Source organism: Symphalangus syndactylus, chromosome 10 (assembly GCF_028878055.3).
Source record: "Symphalangus syndactylus isolate Jambi chromosome 10, NHGRI_mSymSyn1-v2.1_pri, whole genome shotgun sequence".
NCBI classification, from domain to species: Eukaryota; Metazoa; Chordata; class Mammalia; order Primates; family Hylobatidae; genus Symphalangus; species Symphalangus syndactylus.
Window position 1 is genome coordinate 62,655,148 of NC_072432.2, and position 16,485 is coordinate 62,671,632.

A 16,485-nucleotide genomic window follows, 5' to 3' on the forward strand; every position below is an offset into this window, starting at 1 on the left:
AACAAAAATCAGACTTTTTTTTTTTGAGATGGGATCTTACTGTGTTGTCCAAGCTGGAGTGCAGTGGTGTGATCTCAGCTCACTGCAATCTCTGCCTCCTAGGCTGAAGCGATCCTCCCACCCCAGCCTTCTGAGTAGCTGGGGCCACAGGTGTGTGCCACAAAGCCCGGCTAATTTGTTGTATTTTTGGTAGAGATGGGGTTTCACCATGTTGCCCAGGGTGGCCTTGAACTCCTGAGCTCAAGTGATCTGCCCGCCTTGACCTCCCTAAGTGCTGGAATTAGAGATGTGAGCCACCATGTCTGGCCAATCAGACCATTTTGAATGATAATTTATTTGCTCAAGCAAGTCATTCAATGTTTAATATCTCATTAACTGTGTAAAATATTATGATGATAAATTCCCACATTCTCACAACTGTATTTATTTATTTATTTTTTTGAGACGGTGTCTTGCTCTGTCACCCAGGCTGGAGTGCAGTGGCACGATCTTGGCTTACTGCAACCTCCAAGTGATCCCTCATGCCTCAGCCTCCTGAGTAGCTGGGATCACAGGTGTGTGCCACCACGCCCAGCTAATTTTTGTATATTTAGTAGAGATGCAGTTTCACCATGTTGGTTAGGCTGGTCTTGAACTCCTGACCTCAGGTGATCTGCCCACCTTGGCCTCACAAAGTGCTGGGATTACAGTCATGAGTCACCATGCCCAGCCCCTAACTGTATTATTGGAATTAATCTGTTAACCTTTACAAAGCATTTTGAGCATTTGTGACATCAAAGGTGAATTTACTGTGAAGTGAACAAAGCTTAAGTTTTGATCTTTCATTTGCACAGGTCTTTTCAAGGCCCTGGGAGAGTCTCTGCAATGCATTCATTTGAGTTAATTCATGTTGGGCAATGAACAACTAATTCATGCAAACTGTGTAAACTGCGGGGTCTGCAAAACTTGGATGCGTTTTGTCAAAATTAGTCATTATTTGCATAAAAGGAGATACGTGTTACACATGATAGTTTTTTTTTTTTTTTTTGAGATGGAGTTTCGCTCTTGTTGCCCAGGCTGGAGTGCGATGGTGCGATCTCTGCTCACTGCCACCTCCACCTCCCAGGTTCAAGTGATTCTCCTGCCTCAGCCTCCTGAGTAGCTGGGATTACAAGCATGGGCCACCATGCCTGGCTAATTTTTTTGTATTTTTAGTAGAGACGGGGTTTCTCCATGTTGGTCAGGCTGGTCTTGAACTCCCAACCTCAGGTGATCTGCCTGCCTCGGCCTCCCAAAGTGTTGGGATTACAGGCGTGAGCCACCGCACCCGGCCATACGTATGATTGTTTTGATTGGTAATTATTCTAAAGATTGTCTTAAAAATTTGCTTTTGATACATCTAATTGAAATCTAAGGTTTTCTTAAACTACATAGTACCCACCAATATTATCAATATATACAATGTGAGAAAGCAAGTGAAATAGAAATTAATTTTTAGAAAGATTTTTTGTAAAATAGTTGGTGGTATACCCTCCTGTGCTTTTAGATGATGCTCTTGCACTTGAGATGACATCTTCTTGCAGCAAGAGTGCTGATATCCCAAGAGGAGAGATTCATGGTTTTGATCATTTCCTCCTGAACTGCCTGCATTTTCTGAGGAAGGCCTTCTAGAAGAAGGAAAGACAAAGACTTCCAAATGTTTCAAAGGAAGATTGAACAAATGGCCCTCCCCAACTGTTATCCCATTACCTTTCACGTCCACCGATGCTATTTCAAGATATATCCAGTAGAATAACGGTGATATGGTTCTTGTTACATGAATGTGTATTTATTGTTAAGAGATTGTATATTTTAAGTTACCCATGATTAAAAGTGTGTAAAAAAGGGGGACAGAGAGAACTATTATAAAAGGCCATGTTACTCATGCACTGAACTTTGTGTGTTTTCTGTATAAATGTGTACATTTATTTAGGAGTGGGTTTGGTAAGGTAGGTGATAAAAATTAGGATCAGTTGAAGAAAATTGAAGAAACTAGGATCAGTAAGAGAAACTGTTTGCTTTACTTGAATTTAACTATGAAAACACACTTAACAATCTTACACGTTTCTAGATATTAAGGGAATATGTAACTCCTGTCCATGGGTAGATGTGTATCTTTGGCTTCTGTAATTATTATTGATATTCTGTCAGTGTATTATGAGACTCTGGCCTCTTTGCAGATCTTCTAAGAACCACACTAATGCAAACTTGACAGAGAAACCTTCTCTTTCGAATGACTTACTACAACTCTGGCATTGGTTAGTTCTATGTATTATAAGATTCTGGTGCTAATGCTCCATACAGAATTAATCAGGACTGATTACTCTTCTGTGGACCAATTGCTATTGAACCACCCAGCTGAAGACGCTTTGGGGAGAGAATGTTCATTATTATGGACTCCACTTTTGTCCCCTGGTAGTTTAAGGGTGATACTAGAATCCAGAGAAGTTCCTGTCTCCTTGTGGCCTCAAACACTTAGGCCTTCTGAAAAGCTTTTCACCAATGTGCAAAATCATTTACCTGCATTCCACACATCTTTTCCAATGCATGGATCCAAAACTTTTTAGGTGGGAGGAATAAACACTAAGTTGGCTACAGGTTCTTGATTTCTGGGTTTCTAGACATGCTCTGCGTTTATCATTTTAGAGAATGGTTGTTTAGGGAACCAGAATTTGTGTGAGTTTTGTTTTTTTTTTTGCCTTAACCAATTAATAGTGTGTTGCTTTTTTTCCAAAGCCATTGACTAGAACTTAGCTGAAGAATTTAACTAGAACTTTTCTTTACTACTCTGAGGAGCTTAATATTGAAATTCTGACCTTGGATATTTAATCCTCAAAAGAGTAGGACATTCAAGAGGAGGCAAATAAGGGGTTTCAATGTACAAGTCTATAGGTGGTGGTTAAATTAAAATTTGGTCTGGATTTAAAAGCTCTACTTTTAATCTGTGACCAGCTGTTTGACTACATTAGTATGGATAACATGCTGAAAAAACTAGGGTATCAGCATTAATAGGCTGCATATTAAAACGTTACTATTTTATTTTTACTTGAAAAACACTGCCAATAGATTCTGCAGCATGGCAAACAGGTAATACTTAAAGCCAAATGGTGCTTCAGCTTATTTCAATACCATTTTTATGTAAAGATCAGTGTGAAAATATCAGCTCAATGGTTAAGGTTCTAGGATCAATTACCTTGCAGTTTTTATACTAGCTTTTGATATCTTTTGCCTATTAAAACACCTTGTGAACTTTAGAATTAAGGAACTAAAAAATATTTACTATAAGTCCAAGTTACAACTTGAGGATCATATCTAATTAGAACTGTGGCAGAACTACTAGAAAAAGAAGATTCCGCAAATTGGTTTCAGTGATTCTTGTTGATGTAATCAACAAGATTACATAATCATCAACAATAATAGATATTGAACCAAAATGATCCTTTTTTTAAGTTTAAGGTCATTTAGTTTCGCTTGCAAGGATATGATTTAGTCACACACTAATAGGGAATATGTGTATGTATTGGTGGGGAGGAGTGGGCTTGCTGCGTGTATGTATGTTTTAAAATTAATAAATATTATCTTACTGGGCTCCATAGATGGTTTTAATTTAGATTTATTTAATTAAGAGGCTATAGATAATATATACACTACTGTATCGTATTTAAAAAATAAGTTTTAAATCTGTTAATTCTTCTGGAAAACTTTGGATGTAGGGATGGCAAGCTAATTTTCTTGTATAGCTGGTGATATAAGCAGCATGGTCATAAAATAACATTTCTTGTAAAGACTAACTGGTAAAAGTTGTGACAGAACCTGGTTTTCCTTACTGAGAATCCCTTGCTTGCTTACAATATCTGACTTCCCATTGAAATGGAACATAGAAAATGTGTTTTCTTATGTGACTCTCATTATTGGTTCCTTTATCTTAGTTGTGCTACAATATAAGGCTGGACCTGTAATACACTATGTATCAGACTAGACTGAAAAATGTGATCGATTTGTTTCCTAAGCCCTCCTCTGTATAACTGAACCATGGTCAGGGGATTAGAGAAGCAACAGAGCACTGCTCCTAAGGCTTTAGGCTAGTCTTAGTGAATTGGACTAAATGGATGTTTCTCTGTTGTTTTTTGCATTAAGTGTTTTTGCACTAGAAGAGGGTGCTTAACACTCCTCTATCTATATGAATAAAAAATTATGTTCTCACATTGTTTTCTCAAGGGTCTTATTTTTTCTCTTGACAGCTTCAGACACGAAATAACTAGAAAATGTAATTAACGTACAGCATATTTTTTTCTTAACGTGCCCTCTGAGAAGTAAGTACCTTATGTTATCACTCGTGGGTAACTTGTGATTTAGAGCTTTGTGTTTATAGATATTTGTGGATATCTGATGTTGAATATATTCTGAGAAATTTTCTTTAAAACCAAAACCCATCCACAAGACGGCATTTTTCTTTGTTTTCAGTGAAAATTTAGTTTTGCCCATTGCACATTCTTAATTTCTATATTCTCTACTTTGGCACTCAGGGCCATCTCCTGTAGAAGTGAAGTTTCTGGTAACATTTTGGAAAATGTATTGTCGATTAATATGAACATGTAAGAAAGGTTCAGGGAAATGAAAACAGCATATCTCAATTCAGCATGTTTTCCTATCCCTAAGCTAGGGTAGGCTCTCCTATCAGTCTGGAGAACAGGCTTTCATACCAGTTTACCTCCATCCAGCTATCCCACCTGCTCTAGACCTGGAAAGTGATCTTCATTAATCTTGCTGCTAGGATTTAAAACTATCCCCTGACCGCCCCCACCCCCCACCACAAAATAATGTTTTAATTGGTCACTTCCCTCCTTGTTTTATTATTTTATTTTATTATTATTATTTTTATAGAGATGGGGTCTCACTGTGTTGCCCAGGCTGGTCTTTAACTCCTGTGCTCAAATGATCCTCCTTCCTTGGCCTCCCAAAGTGTTACAGGCAAGAGCCACCACGCCCGGCCTCCTCAACCTGTTTTTAGTTGTCTTCCTTGGCTTCTCACTCTTTTTGTTTACATGTATATCTATCTCCCCCCAAATTTTTTTTTCCCTTTAACTAGAAAAGCCATTTATTGAAAGGTGTTAAGTTGCTCCTCAACCCACCAGAAGAGTCAGGGTTAGATTCTGAAGGCACACAGGCAAGAGCAATACCCAGTGTCACTGTCTCACTAAATTTTCAGTGTCTATAAAGATGGGGAGGCCGGGCGCGGTGGCTCACGCTTGTAATCCCAGCACTTTGGGAGGCCGAGGCGGGCGGATCACGAGGTCAGGAGATCGAGACCACGGTGAAACCCCGTCTCTACTAAAAATACAAAAAATTAGCCGGGCGTGGTGGCAGGCGCCTGTAGTCTCAGCTACTCGGAGAGGCTGAGGCAGGAGAATGGCGTGAACCTGGGAGGCAGAGCTTGCAGTGAGCCGAGATCGCGCCACTGCACTCCAGCCTGGGCGACAGAGCGAGACTCCGTCTCAAAAAAAAAAAAAAAAAAAAAAAAAAGAAGATGGGGAACCTTATTTATCTATTTTTGCTCCACACCATCTAGCACAGTAATAACCCTATGAAAGTAGGAATGTTATTCATGTTTTATAGGCAAGATAATAGGCTTAGAAAACTTAAGGAATTGACTCAGTGTCACTCAATAAATGATAGAGCCATGAGTGTTGAAATAAATATATGATTATGGTTAGAGCTGGAATTAATTTTTAAAATCTGTTTAGATAATATAACATTGAGAGCTTAGACTCCTGGAGCTACATACTTCCTCATTTACTTCTAGAGGAGAAGACAAGGAGTTTCCCCAGCCATTAAACAACACTTCACTGTCATTGAGCCTAATTTGGATACTGCTCATCCCTGAATCAATCACAGTAGCTAGGTGAATGACAAGCACTGATGGGCTTGAACCTTGGGCCTCTGTTAAATTCCTTCCTTGAATTAATAATGGGATCAAAGGGAAACCGGATTATACTGATTGGCTTAGGCCAATTGCAGCCCACCCATGGAACCACATGGCTTCCACAAAGCAGGGCAGGCACAGAATGGACATTGGAAAAATGATCACAGTGCTAACCAGAGATGGACATTTTCAAAGCTGCAAAAGCAATGCTTTATTTTAGATTTGGATTGATTTTACCAAATTGTCTCTCAAAAAGACTGTACTAATTTATATTCTTACCAACAGTATATGAGAAACTTTTTTCACGTTAGATATTAATAGTTTCCATTTTGGCCAGATAGATGGGTGAAACTTATCTTGCTTTGGTTTTACATTTTCTTGATTACTACTGAGGTTACACATATTCTGATATTTTATATATATATATATATGTCATTTGAATTCCTTCTGTGAATAAAAAATATTAAGGTCTTTAAAAAAGGTAAGACAGATTTTAGTTTGAGTATTGGAGGCTTCCCTCTATAGTTGGTTTTCCTATATCTGACAACAAGGGAAAAACCAGATTCAGATAATAAGGTTTGGCTCAAAACATATTGTGGATAAAAAATGATTTTTGAGAAATGCAACCCAGCCAGAAAAATGCTTTTTTTTTTTTTTTTTTTTTGAGACGGAGTCTCCCGCTGTTGCCCAGCCTGGAGTGAAGTGGAGCCATCTTGGCTCACTGCAACCTCCGCCTCCCAGGTTCAAGAAATTCTCCTGCCTCAGCCTCCCGAGTAGTTGGGATTACAGGCATGCACCACCACGCCTGGCTAATTTTTGTATTTTTAGTAAGGATGGGGTTTCTCCATCTTGGCCGAGTTGGTCGCAAACTCCTGACCTCAGGTGATGCGCACACCTCGGTCTCTCAAAGTGCTGGGATTACAGGCTTGAGCCACCGCGCCCGACCAGAATATGTTTTAAAATTACACTTGTTTTAAGTAAGATAGGTCCCCTTTCTTCTTCTGGGTTTTGGGAGGAAATAAGTCAATGAGAGATTAACACGTCTCCCTCCTGGGGCAGAGGGATGGAGAAGCCAGTTCTGCTGGGATGGACAGGAATTATTTAAGGAAAGTTGTGAAAGATCTGAGCTCTGGGATTGCGCCTTTGACCTCACATCCATTTCACTAGGATGACACCTTATTCCCTTGGCTCTGTTGAGGACTGCTTGGTGCTGCCAAGCCGTGATCCAGCAGGTGGCAGTAAAGCCCCTCTCACTGCAAGCCATCGCTTTCCCAAGGGCAAAAATACTAAAGTCTGTGACGAATTTTACCTGAGGGGTATTATCTGTTTCTTTTTGTCCATGCATTCAATAAATGGTCTTCTTTTTCCATTTTAAAGAGCAGTCTTAAGGAGTGCTCAAACTATTTGAACTACAGGCCTGGCCAGGGAGAACTGTAAAAGGCCATCAGACGGCACTGCTGGTGGAGGGGCGCCCCCTGGTGGATGGACATTGTTAGTTAAACACTAGTAGTGCAGGTTCCTAGGTGTTCAGGAAGCAGAAGAGATCCAATGCACTTGACCTGCTCAGTCTCTGCGATTATGTTAGGGCCTCCCTAATGTCAGCAGATGGCCGGTAAACTCAGCAAGGCAGAGCCAGTGGCTAGAGGGGGGTCTAGGCTGGAGAGAGCATGGGGGTGGTGGGGAAGAGCTGTGGACTTCACTGAGAATCCCGAACAAGAAAAACAAGTTGGAGAATTATGAAAGTAAATTTGCCTCACAAAATGAAATGTTGGCAGGTGAGTAAAGGCAGAGTGGAAGGAAAAATTTTACTTCCAAGGATGCCAGCCTAATAAGGGTTCTGAACATCTTTGGAATTAATTGGAAACATGGTTTTCAATTGTGATGTCTGTGTAAGTGGCAAAATGTAAGTCAATCTTCATAATGCTTGGAAATTTGAAGATGAGTCTGCACTGCCACTGGCTTTCTTTCTTGATTATATTTGGAGTACAGCATAGGGAGTTTGCATGGTGCAACCCCAGACACATTTCCAACCTTTATAGCAGTTGGTTAATATGTGTATTTAGCCGTCAGTGCACTCAAATTCCGAATCTGAAAAAGTGCAGGGCATAATGTTGTTTTGGGAAAATAAGCCATGTATTTTGTGTCTAAAATTTAAACCCTTGATACACTTCTCAACGTGTTGATCTGAAAAACAGAATCACCAAAGAAAAATGCAGAGGGACTGTAGAAAAGGAGAAATGTATTGCCAATATGGAAACAGAACTTTAAATTTTTATTGCTATGACTCTATGAAATCCACCTCTATCCTGAGTGAGGATGAGCATCTAATTAGCCAGGTGGAGTAAATTGTAAAAGAAGTTTCTAAAGAAGTTAAAAAATTTATTATGTGCAGAACATGTAATAATCTTTTAATTTAGAACATAAGCCAGGAAGTAAATAAATTTTGCTGGCAGAAAATCAATTTCTCTGTGCTTATTGAACGGATCTTTGAAGAATAACAATTTGAGGAGCCATCTCAAATAATTAGCCTTCCAAGGAAACCTATGTATCTTGACCTGGCCCTGGAGGAGGGGTTTTAGAAATAGGACTGGACTCAGTTTAAAAAAGAGAGAGTGATAGATCCTGCTAATAGAAGTTTGAGAGAATTACAAAATTAAGTCAGCAATTGAATCGGAGCATTCTCTATCTCTGGTTGCTGTTCCTACCTACCCTGCAACAGACTACTGGAAGAGAGAAAATTGCATCTCCAGTGAAACAGAGAATTCATTTTAAAAGAGAAATTCATTTAAAAAATCCTGAAAGGAGATTGAAAGCATACATTGGTGACCAGTAACTATTTTATTCAGGAGAGACGTGTGTGCCTTATCTTTCTCTCCTCAATAGTTCTTTTTTTTTCTGGGCGAAGATTTTAAAATCTTGAGGCTTCCCTTGATATATGTGAACTGATACATAGAAGCAAATAGGGTTAAATAGCAGGATGTTTAAAAATTCATTTATTTAACAAATATTTATTGAGTGCAGACCATGTTTTAAGTCCTGGGGATAAAGAAGTGAATAAAGACTGGGTGTGGTGACTCACGCCTGTAATTCCAGCACTTTGGGAGGCTGAGGCGGGTGGATTGCTTGAGCTCAGGAGTTCAAGAACAGCCTGGGTGACATGACAAAACCCCATCTCTACAAAAAAATACAAAAATTGGTCTGGCATCATGGTGCCTGCCTGTAGTCCCTGTCCCAGCTGAAGTGAGAAGATCTTTGGAGCTTGGGAGGCTGAGCCTGCAGTGAGCTGTGATCTGCCACTGCACTCCAGCCTGGGCAACAGAGCGAGACCCTGTCTCAAAAAAAACAAAAAAAACAAAAAAGAGCAAAATGGACAAAAATCTCTACAAATAATGAACAAGATAACAAAAAATACCTATGGATGCTTAAATGTGAAACATGCTGGGTGTAAAAATAAAGCTGGGAGCAGGGAGAGGAAGTGGGTCTCCTCCTGCACATTTTGATAGGGTGGCCAGGGAACTGAGGTAGAATTTTATGAATGTCCTGAAGAAAGGGAAGGAGCCATGTGGATGTCTGGGGGAAGAGCAAACAGACCTGCAAGGGCACAGACCCTGAGGAGGGAGTGTGCTTGGTTAGTTTGGGAAAGAGCGAGGAGGACAGTGTGTCTGGAGTGGAGTGGGAAAGGAAGAGAGTGGTGTGAGATGAGTTCAGAGAGGAGGAGGGTGGGGATGGGGAGTGGGTAGGCCAGGTCCTGCAGGCCACCCTAAAGACCTGGACGTCTGTGTCAAAAGCTTGCAGAGGTGACTATTTGTTTGTGATGATCCCTTCCACACAAATCATTGAATTCCTACTCTCCAATCTACATTTTTCCAATGATGAATCTGAGAGAGAGATTTTCTCTTCGGAATGTCTCTCTGTTTTTGTGGTTCTCTGGCTAGCCAACTGTATGATGTCTGGCTAGCCAAATGTAACCTCTGCTAGGGTTACATTTAAGACTGTTGAAAGATTTCTGGTTTAAATTTACCCTACCTGGGAGGGACAAATATTTATTGACATATACTAAAAAATATTCAGGGAAGTCCTACTTAATACAGCCTTGGTAACTGCCAGTCCACAGAATATTCAAATGCTTGTTTGATAAACGAAAGCTACAACTATAATTAGGGTGCATTTACTGATTTCCTGTACACTGCAGCATTTTTTGTTTTTTGAGACAGAGTCTCGCTCCATTGCCCAGGCTGGAGTGCAGTAGTGCGATCTCGGCTCACTACAGCCTCTGCCTGGGTACAAGCGATTCTCCTGTCTTAGCCTCCTGAGTAGCTGGGACTACAGGTGTGTGCCACCACACTGTAGCATTTAAAATTTTTCCAATTAATATGTAACTTATATCTAGTAAAATACATAAATCTTACATATATAACATGATAATTTTTATAAATGTATACACCCCTGTGACCACCTCCCAGACCAAGCAAGATACAGACTACTTCCAGCATCTACCATGCTCTCTCTTGCCCCTTCTCAAACCAAGGTCATCATTATTCTGGCCTCTATCACCATGGATTAGTTTTACCTGTTCCTGAATTTCATGTAAATGGAATCTTACTCTATGTATTCTTTTGTGACTGACTTTTTTCACTCAGTATGGAATCTGTGAGAATCATCTATGTATTAATAGTAGTAATCTGTTGGTTTTCATTGATGTGTAGTATTTCGGCGTAGGAAACAAAAGCAATGGATTTACCCATTCTACCGCAGGTGGACGTTTGTGTTGTTTTCAGTTTAGAGCTATTTTGTCACACTTCAGTGTTTTTTGTTTATTTGTTTGTTTTCTTTTTGAGACACAGTTTCACTCTTGTTGCCCAGGCTGGAGTGCAGTGGCGCCATCTTGGCTCACTGCAACCTCCGCCTCCTGGGTTCAAGTGATTCTCCTGCCTCCCAAGTAGCTGGGATTACAGGTGCCCACCACCACACCTGGCTAATTTTTTGTAGTTTTAGTAGAGTTGGGGCTTCACCATGCTGGACAGGCTGCTCTCAAACTCCTGACCTCAGGTGATCCGCCTGCCTCGGCCTCCCAAAGTGCTGGGATTACAGGCATGGGCCACCGTGCCCGGCCACTTCAGTGGTTTTACTTGATGATGACCCTATGCGTTGCTGAGGTTTATAGAACTGATTGCCCCATGCACATTGTTCAGTTGTGTCTACTCTTTCATACCTCCCACCCTTTGTTGGTTTGTCTCTTTGCTGTTTAGAACAAACCTGGAGCTTGCTGTAGGAATCTGATCTCTACTTACGTTTGATTGTAAAACTAAGTGAAATATGCTCTGTGCTTGAAAAAGTGGTAGTTCTCTTTATCTTTATTTATTATTCTTATTATTTTTGAGACTGGATCTCTCTCTGTTGCCCAGGCTGGAGTACAGTGGTGTGATCATAGCTCACTGCAGCCTCCTAAGCAGCTGGGACTACAGGCATGCACCACCATACCCAGCTAATTTTTTTTTTTTTTTTTTTTTTTTTTTTGTAGAAACTGGGTTTTGCCATGTTGCCCAGGCTGGTCTCAAACTCCTGGACTTGAGCAATCCGCCTGCCTCAGCCTCCCAAAGTGTTGGGATTATGGGTGTGAGCCACCATGTCTGGCCTATTTTTTCTTTTATTATTATTGTTGTTGTTATTATTTTGAGACAGGGTCTCCTTCCATCATCCAGGTGGGAGTGCAATGGGGTGTGATCATGGGTCACTGAAACCTCGATCTCCTGGGCTCAAGCAATCCTCCCACCTTAGTCTCCTGAGTAGCTGAGACTACAGGCACATGCCACTACTCCCAGCTAATTTTTTATTTTTGGATTTTTTTGTAGAGATGGAGTTTCACCATGCTGCCCAGGCTGGTCTCCAAATCCTGGGTTCAAGTGATCTGCCCATCTCGGCCTCCCAAAATGTGAGGATTACAGGTGTGAGCCATCAGGCCCAGCCTATTTTTTCTTATGTAAAAAAGTGCTTGAGCCAGGTGCGGTGGCTCATGCCTGTAATCCCAGCATTTTGGGAGGCTGAGGCAAGTGGATTGCTTGAGGTCAGGAGTTCCAGACCAGCCTGGTCAACGTGATGAAACCCTGTCTCTACCAAAAATACAAAAATTAGCCAGGCATGGTGGTGCACACCTGTAGTCCCAGCTACTTGGGAGGCCGAGGCAGAAGAATTGCTTGAACCTGGGAGGCGGAGGTTGCAGTGAGCCGAGATTGCGCCGTTGCACTCCAGCCTGGGTGACAAAGGCTAAACTTCATCTCAAAAAAAGAAAAAAAAAAGGTGCTTGGGCATTGTAACCCTGTCTTCTTTAGAATCAGAGCCAGGTTTCTCTAGATTATGTAGCTGCTCTGGGAGTTTTTAGCTACTGCTCTGAAAATTGGATACTTCTTGTTATGGACTGAAGTGTGTTCTCCCAAATTCATATGTTGAAGGCTTGGCCTCCTCAGTACTTCACCATGTGACTGTTTGGAGATGGAGCCTTTAAAGAGGTGATTACTTTTTTTTTTTTTTTTGATGGAATCTTGCTCTGTCGCCCAGGTTGGAGTGCAGTGGCGTGATCTTGACTCACTGCAAGCTCCACCTCCCAGGATCACGCCCTTCTCCTGCCTCAGCCTCCTGAGTAGCTGGGACTACAGGCGCCCACCACCATGCCTGGCTAAGTTTTTGTATTTTTGGTAGAGACGGGGTTTCACCGTGTTAGCCAGGATGGTCTCGATCTCCTGACCTCATGATCCGCCTGCCTCGGCCTCCCAGAGTGCTGGGATTACAGGCGTGAGCCACTGTGCCCAGCCAAAGAGGTGATTAATTTAAAATGAGGCTGTTAGGAAGGTCCCTAATCCAATCTGACTTGCGTCTTTATAAGAAGAAGAAATCGCAGCCATAAAAAATGATGAGTTCATGTCCTTTGTAGGGACAGGGATGAAACTGGAAACCATCATTCTCAGCAAACTATCGCAAGGAGAAAAAAACAAACACCACATGTTCTCACTCATAGGTGGGAATTGAACAATGAGAACACATGGACACAGGAAGGGGAACATCACACACCGGGGACTGTTGTGGGGTGGGGGGAGGGGGGAGGGATAGCATTAGGAGACACACCTAATGTAAATGACGAGTTAATGGGTGCAGCACAGCAACATGGCACATGTATACATATGTAACAAACCTGCACCTTGTGCACATGTACACTAAAACTTAAAGTATGATAATAATAAAATTAAAAAAAAAAAAGAAGAAGAAATCTAGTCACACACGAGAGACACCAGTAGCACATGTACACAGAGAAATGACCATGTGAAGAGGAGGAAGAGGGTGGCCATCTGCAAGACAGGGAGAGAGGCCTCACAGGAAACGAAGTAGGAAGCAGGACTGGACTCCAGAGGTGGGGCTTAGACATCAGACCAGATTGAGGACCAGCTAAAACGGGGGTGGAAAGTGAGGAGGAAGCACCCTTCAATCAGACACACCCACCAGTGTGCTGTGTTAATTTACCATTGTCATGGCAACACCCAGGAGTTACTGCCCCTTTCCATGGCACTGACCCAGTGACCCAAAATTTACTACCCCTTCCCTAGAAACTTCCTGCATAAGTCACCCCTTAATCTGCATGGACTTACAAATGGGTATAAATATGACTGCAAAACTGCCCTGGGGTACTACTCTCTGTCTACAGGGTAGCCCTGCTCTGCAGGAGCAGTCACAAAGCCGTAACCTGCCTCTTCAATAAAGCTGTTTCCTTCTACCTCTGGCTTGCCCTTGAATTGTTTCCTAGGCAAAGCCAAGAACCCTCACAGGCTAAGCCCCACTTTGGGGCTCACCTGCCTTACATCAAAACCAACCCTGATGGCACTTTGGTCTTAGACTTCTAGCCGCCAGAAATACATTTCTGTTGTTTAAGCCACCCAGTCGGACATTTTGTCATGGGAGCCCTAGCGAGCTTGTAGACCTCCTCAAATAATTTTTCAAATGACATGAGGTAACATTTATAGAACAAGTAGCCTCTTTAAACATTTTTCATTTTTAATCAGGAAACTAGCAAACTCCATTGTTGACCATGGTTTAAATGTGTTCACAAACCAATTGTTCAGTAGCAGACCCCACACAGCCTACATACCCTTCTGACTAAGCTGTCTCTTGTTGACACGTGCTGCCCACAAAGCCCTGCAAGGTGCTTCCTCACTGCTTAGGTGGACAGTATCCTTCGTGATGAGATGGTGTTCAGTATAAGGTGCTGCTGTTTCCTAATTGTCCAAAAATTGCTGCTATTTTGCAGGGTGTCAGAACAGGGGTGGGTTCTGTGCAGAGGTGGAGATACTGGCCCCCTATTCAAATCTGTGCCACACTGTGTCATTTTGACTCCAAATCAGCTCTGTTAAGAGGCCGCCAATGTCTCTTAAAACACTGACATCAGCTTCTGGTGCTCACTGCCAACTGTGGAGGCTCAAATTCAACCCAAGGGGCTGGCTGGTGGTGGTGGTCGTGGGAGGTACATGCTAGTTCATTTCTTCTCTTTCTTCCTTTGCACGCAAACTTCCAGCTAAACTTTTTCTTCCTCCTCCAATTAAAAACTACCCTTCCTCAAATAATAGTGCTCATCTGAATCTCAGCTCAGCCAGTCTACATGCCCCATCACTCTTATAACCAATGTGAGTCGCTGAAAGGATGTTGTTAGTGTGGGAAGGTGGGAATGGGGTTTCATTTTTAACTTATCTTCAAGGGCATGGATACATTTGAGATTAATTTTTTGTGTGGTTTTCAATAATGCTTTTTAAATATTGTTCTTGAAATAATATTGAACTCTAGAAGAGCTGCAAGAATAGTACAAACAACTCACATATACCCTTTAGTCAAATACATCAACTGGAAAAACATTTGCCACATGTAGTTTATTACTTCCCATCTGTCTGTCTATCTATGTATCTGTGTATCTATCTATCATATATATGCACATATCTGCATATCTATGCATATTTTTCCTGAATCTTTTGAGATTTAGTTGCAGAAATCATACTTACTTACCCTCAAATGCTTCAAAATCTATTTCCTAAGAACAGGAATATTCTCTTACAGAATTATGAAATTCAGGAAGTTTAACATTGACAGAATACTATTACCTAATACATGGTCCAAATTTAAAATTTGCCAGTTGTCCCAGTTATGCCAAAATGTCCTGTCCCTCCCCTTCTGACCTCCAGGACCTAATCGGAGATCACATATTGCACTGAATTGTCATCTACTTCAATCTCCTTTAACCTTTGTCTTTCATGACATCTACATTTTTGAAGATGCCAGTTTTGCAAATGTTCCTCAATTTGAGTTGTTTTTTGACGATTAGATTCAGGTTGTGTGTTTTGCGCATAATTAGAACTTTAGACTTACAATACTATTGTTGTCATTCCTGCCTGAAAAGAAAAAAAATGCATTGAAGAGTTATTATACCCTTCCCACAGACTCCCATTGCTTCAAAAACAGCTAGTCGAAAGGAAGTTATTTGAGAAACTAATTCACATGGAGGTATTAGTGGTTCCACATTATCCTTCTAATTCAATAAACCTGCTAGGAATCTCTGTATTTAAAAAGTGAATTTGTGAATCCAAAGGAATGATGCAAATTTTTCTAAGTCACAGAAGCATATACTTCCCTCCCCCAAATAAGCCTTTTGCACTCCTAGGCCTATACTTTTAATAGCAGGTGTGGGCTGCTTCTCATATTCTATGCATGTTCCAGGGTGAGGAATAATGCAATTTTACCTAGAGCTATGTTGAAAAGGCCCTTACTCTGAAACACTATAGGAGTAGCCTGCCTTCTATAATTAATGCAGTGATTAATGCATCAAAGCTGTTCATCCATCAGTAGTTTGTCTTAGTTTACCTGAGGCTTGCATATTACTTAGCAAGTCCTTCAAGGACTAGATTTCAGAGCGATTAAATTTTGAATTGCAAAAGTTCTAACATTTGGGAAGAGAAAGCCCAGTCAAAGGCAGGTTAGTTTTTGGCAGTTGCTGGCACTATGAGGACACCGAGTACCTAGGTGAGTGGTGAGCATGCCGGAATAAAGGAGGAGAGTCAGAAGGGGAGGTGGGTTTCAAATACAAGCCTTTATCTGTCTTCAAGTTTGCCTGAAGCTGGCCCTTTTCTGGTATGTCCCCATCAACCAAAAAAAGAGAGCAGGTAGGGTGTATTTCCAAATATAGTTTTGTTTTGTGTTTCTGATGAGGTTTTCAAGTAGGTTTTTATTGAAGCCTGTAAATTTGAAGCAAAAATCTGTTGTTAAAATGAATATTTTCTAGAATGTGAATTAAATAGTTTTTTTCTTTTTTGATCATTTTAATAAAGCAAAGAAACATAGCATGATGATTTTATCTCTCTTTCCTTTTTCAGGGCAACCATTCCCAAAGTCCTTTCCTGTCTTCGTCCTGATTTTTTTTTTCTGTTTTTGTAGCAGCAGCAGTAACAGCAACTTTTGCTTGTAGATCTTGGGAGGAAAAAGTGCAAGCCACTGACCACATATGCAGAACTAAAGTT

General features: G+C 41.1%; 1 protein-coding gene across 4 annotated transcripts in view; it reads left to right on the forward strand.

Annotated features, from left to right (window-relative positions):
- CDKL2 (cyclin dependent kinase like 2) overlaps positions 1 to 16,485 on the forward strand; it is a 93,037-nt gene that overhangs the window by 52,821 nt on the left and 23,731 nt on the right. For 2 of the 4 annotated variants that reach the window (XM_055297311.1, XM_055297314.1), the window contains one exon: positions 1,526 to 4,223. The exons of 1 other annotated variant lie outside the window; for it this stretch is intronic. The gene's annotated coding sequence lies outside the window, so the exon portion shown is untranslated. Of the gene's footprint in view, positions 1 to 833; positions 4,224 to 16,485 lie in introns of those variants that run through there. One more of the 4 variants, XM_055297310.2, reaches the window with a different exon arrangement.